The following is a 5,298-nucleotide window of genomic DNA, read 5'->3' as shown; positions in this document are numbered from 1 at the left end:
AGGGCGTAGTAATAATTTTGATTTCAACTGTAAATATAATTCTACACCAAAAAATGCTGTGTTGTTTTCAACATAATCTTGGGTCTAACATGGACAACCTCAACCATCGGCTTAAACTGAATTATATTTTTAACCCCAAAATTGAGTTTTTCCATGTTTGATTCAGAACTGATTTAAAACAACCCATAGTTTTCCTGTAAAACAATACATTAATACAGCAGACAGATGTCTGTGCTGCAATGCACATTTCCAATTTTCACATTTATTTTCATGGCACTTAATACAATAGAGTCCCAACACCGTCTGTAGTTGGTTTGGTAGAGTGAACAATTCAATTTTATTACATTTTTTTTGTTCAAAATTTTAATTGTTTTGTTTTTTTCCCCCAAAATAGGGTATTTTGACTTAACCCAACAGTCAGCTTTATCAAATGAAATGAGTGTAGTTAACTCCAAATTTACTGAAAGTTAATTCTACTCATTTGAAAAGAGTTTTGAACTCAGTGTTGAAGGTAATGAGTTAATTAAATACCTCAATACTTCAACTTAAATGAAGTACTCATAGATTAGTTTTTGAACTCAAATGGTTTGTTGCAATCGGTTTCCTCAAACGATTTGAGTTGCCTTAACTTATTGGGTTTTACAGTACTTGGTTTGAGTTCTCTTCATTTATCGGGCTTTATTATGCCCAAATTGCTTCGTTTACTCAAATGGATGAAGTTCAGAGTACTCATTAGGATTCGTTTTTGAACTTAAATGGTTTGTTGCGATCAGCTTTCTCAAATGGTTTGATTTACCTTAACGCTTTGGGTTTTACAGTGTAGATACAGTAGCTATAGCAGAACCCATGTTGCTTTGAAACGGTACTTACTAATATTATAATAATATCTAATACATTTTAATATAAATAGTATTTATTTTTTACTATTAGTATTATTAACAATACGTTTATACATTATTTATTAACGTTTGTTATTCATTTATCATCGATTCATTTGTCTTATTTTTTGCGTCTAACATATTGCATCTAACATCTTTGTTAAGGTTTGAAAATATAAAGACACATTGTACACAACAGCATTTAAGTATTTGTTTTTATTATTATTATTACTGATGTGAACTAGCAAAAATGACAGTACTCTTAAGGAAATAAAAAGCAGAGATGACGCAATCGCATATTCTCACTGGCTCTTTATAGCAATAAATAAAAGCAGTAAATGTTGGAAAAACTTAACTGAAGACCAGTAATACATTTATCTTGACAGAAATAGATCAAATAAAACCATTATTATTACAAAATGCCTTGCATAAGCGCATTTTGTGTAAAAGTGTCTAATGGTTATCTGGACTGTGCGTAAGGTGGTGACAGGAAGTTCAGTATGTGTGTGAAAGTTTGCGGTAATGTCATGATCATTAAGAACAGCTAATAGAAGCATTTCAACATGTATTTAAAAAAGGTTACATAAAAGGATGTATTTTTTACTTGCAGTTGTCTCTTGCAAACAGGTTAAAGATTTACATGATCCCTGCTTGCATGATCCCAGTGATGAGTTTAAAGCATCATGAGTTTAAAAGCAAACGTGCATTCTCAGTGGCCACATCTGTATGTGATAGATCTTTTTCTGCAATCTCTTGTTCAGTCAATGTAATATAAAGTGCATTCACATGGGTTATTCTGCTGTTATAAAATGTTATACTATATATTTATGTTAAATAAAGGCATTTCATTTCTGGCATAGGCTTTTATAAATAAGAGTATGATATAGGTTTTATGTGTCCTAAATCTTTCAATCCAAGAGCAGTAGAAGGAGCGACTGTCCATCTGCCCTGCCATTTACCTCCTGAAAACAGTCAACTAGTTAAAGTAGACTTAAAGTAAAGTTATCTACCTATTTATTTATTTGTTTATATGTCAGGATCTTACATCTTGCAGGCTTTGTTAAGGTTTAAAAAAAACATTCCAGCATTTTGGTAGTGTAGGAATGAAAATTATCATATGCATTTGTTTATATGACAAAACATGTCTTTTTGACTCCAAGAAGGTCCATACTGACTCCAAATGCAGATACTGATAAGATCAGGGCCTAGTGTGTGGACTTTGGGGGGGTTTTACGATAGTGGCACATGTTGATTGGTCAGTTTGAATGTCTCAGCTTTTGGGCTTTGGTCACATGGTCAAGAAAGATTCAAAATAGGTGGTAAAACGCTGCTCTGGCTCTTTTCCTGGCCTGTCTTTTCTGTCTCTGAGCTTTCCTGCTCTGCTCCTCTTCTCCTCTGGAGTCTATCTTCTCTGACTCTACTGCAATCAGGCTAACTTCTGGGCCTGCTCTCTTTGTCTCTCTCTCCCTCCCCCTGTGTCTCTCCTTCTACCTCTGGTAACTTTAATTTAACATTTAAGCTGGGTACAATTTATATCATATGTTTTATCATATTATATCATTTTATACAGTTATTTTGTAATTAATTCAGTTGTAACCATAGAGAATTATTGTCATTAAATCATCTCATTATCAAGTATTTTTTTAATTACTTTTGATTTAACATTTAATTGCTCCATATTGAAATACAATACATTGACATAATATCAACGCTCTCCCACATTTTAAGCTATTAATGCTGCCCTTATTTCCGTTTTTGGTATAAGATTGCAGAAGAATGGTTTGACTGGAATGTACAGTTTTTTACCATCATGCTGATAACATTTTAGTCATTCGGCAAACCACAGTTCGTACCGCAGTGGTTTAAAACCCATTCTTACAGTACAATTTTTTTATTATAGATTTATTATCATGTGAACTAGTCACAAAATGACAGTGCAGTTAAAAAGAAATGCAGTAAGCAGCGCTCATTTAAAAAATATATTCACATTGACTTTTCATAGGACCCATAGAAAGAAATCTGGCAACAACTTAATTTAACACTAATTTAAATTTAAGACTTAATTTTAAACGTAATATAATAGGATTCATACATTATAAATGCCATGCAATATACATTTCTTTTGATAGAAAGATCAAATGCAAAGATTCATTATAACAAAATATTGTTTGGTCAGCGGAAGGATTTTTAATATCTCCTATATAAATATATCTCTGGCTGATGAGTAAAGGGTATGACAGGAAATTCATTACTCAGAATGTGTGTGTGCATCCAGAAGAGTCACAACCACTGAGAGCAGCTAATAGAAGTGTTTGGTCAACATGCTTTTAAAACTGGTTAGAAAAAAGCTGATATTTTTTACTTTAATTTGCTTCTCTCGTGCAGGTAAGAGATTTACGTTCTGATTTCATGTCCATTCATTTGAATATAAAGATATCTATTTCTTAGCGATGAGCTTAAAAGTGTGTGTATGTGGTAGTTTTTTTTTCTAAAATATCTTGTGCCATAATATGTATAATGTAATATACATATGTACATAAAGCTGCATGGAGCTTTCTGATGTTTATTACACTGAAATTTATCAATCCACAGATGCGGAGAAAGTTATCAGAGCAGTGGAAGGAGCGACTGTCCATCTGCCCTGCCATTTACCTCCTAAAAACAGTCAACAAGTTAAAGTAGACTGGAGCATAAATACAGCCAGTGGCTATTCTATGTGTACATGGAACATTAATATGTCCAACTCTCTTGTATTTCCTTTAAAAAACTGCTTATCTAATTTAACATTAACCAGTAAGCCTATTAGATTAGAGATAAAAAATGTTCAGCCTGGTGACTCTGGTAAATACAGCTGTAAAACAACAAGAGTAATTCCACCACCGTCAGTGGACAATAACTCCTCTCTGATTCTCCAAGTTGCAGGTGATTTTGCTATTCATAAGTGATTCTAAACTGTCTGTTTGTTGTACATCATCTTACCTTGATAAATCTAATGTCCAGGTCTGTTCCTGAAGCGACTGAACAGCACTAATGACAGCTGTGTTCATCTGCTCTGCTCTCTGGACTCTGAGCTGGCCGACTTCACCTGGAGTCGAGGAGGTCAAATGTTACCACATGTGTCTACATTAAATTACAATAATAGTGAACTGCATCTGTGCAAACCTGACTGGAGTGAAGGAGACACAATCACCTGTCACGTCAGCTACTCAGGAACCCAAACCCAAAAAAGCATCAAATTCAGCAGCTGTGGTGAGTCAATTGAACTGTGTACACTGAATAATCATTAAGTATTGTAAAGTAATTCAGTTTATGAAAGTGATATCAGGATACCATATAAATGTAATTTTTTATTAATAAAATAAATTAACAACTTTAAAAGGGTAACCAATGGTACGTCTTTCAGGATACCAGGATTTTCCAGCTGCTTTTTTGGCCCTGGTGAATATCTGCACCAGCCTTTTCTGAATATTGTTCTAGATTTGTAATTTTAGTTCTCCACAGATATTAAATTATATATTATATTATATTATATTATATTATATTATATTATATTATATTATATTATATTATATTATATTATATTATATTATATTATATTATATTATATTATATTACATTATAACACTTTATTTTGGTGGTCCATTTGAGTATTAGTAGACTGTCTGCTTAATATCTGCTGATACTGCTCCTTCAACAGACATTTAACTGACTATAAGAAACTTTGAAAGTACATGTTAACTTACACTAGCCTTAACCCTAACCCCAACCTAACAGTCTACTTATAATCTAATGATAATTATTTGGCATGTAGATGCAATGTAACAAAAAATTAACAAACGGAAGTGTGACATTATATTATATTATATTATATTATATTATATTATATTATATTATATTATATTATATTATATTATATTATATTATATTATAATATATTATATTATATTATATTATTCAGGTTCCTTTGAAATCCATTATTAATTTAATATCAGGGTGTCTGTGGGGTCTTAAAAAGTATTTAAAAAGTTGTGAATGAGAAAATTAAGGCCCTTAAAAGGTATTAAAAAGTCGTAATTGCGTTTTTACAAAGTCCAAAAAAGCATAAATATATTTATTTTCCTCCTAATATTAACAATGGCGTGCTCAATTTACACTTTTGATTTGGGCCTGGGCACATCCGGCCAAGCTTCTGCATCCGGGTGGTGTCATGTAATTTGCTATAAATGTGGGAAAGGTGATGTGACACTCTCCCCAGGTAGCGAAACCACTGAGCAAAACAAACAGCAAAAGGAGTTTGCGAACTCCTGGTTGGAGAAAGACGAGTTTAAACAGTGGTTGAAGCCTGTCGCTGAAAACAGTCGTGTAATATTAACAACTGTTTATTAAGGTAAAGGTTTGATACTGATTAGAACTTGAAGTG

The sequence above is a fragment of the Danio aesculapii genome, chromosome 10 (assembly GCF_903798145.1).
Source record: "Danio aesculapii chromosome 10, fDanAes4.1, whole genome shotgun sequence".
NCBI lineage: Eukaryota > Metazoa > Chordata > Actinopteri > Cypriniformes > Danionidae > Danio > Danio aesculapii.
This window is presented reverse-complemented; position numbering follows the sequence as displayed.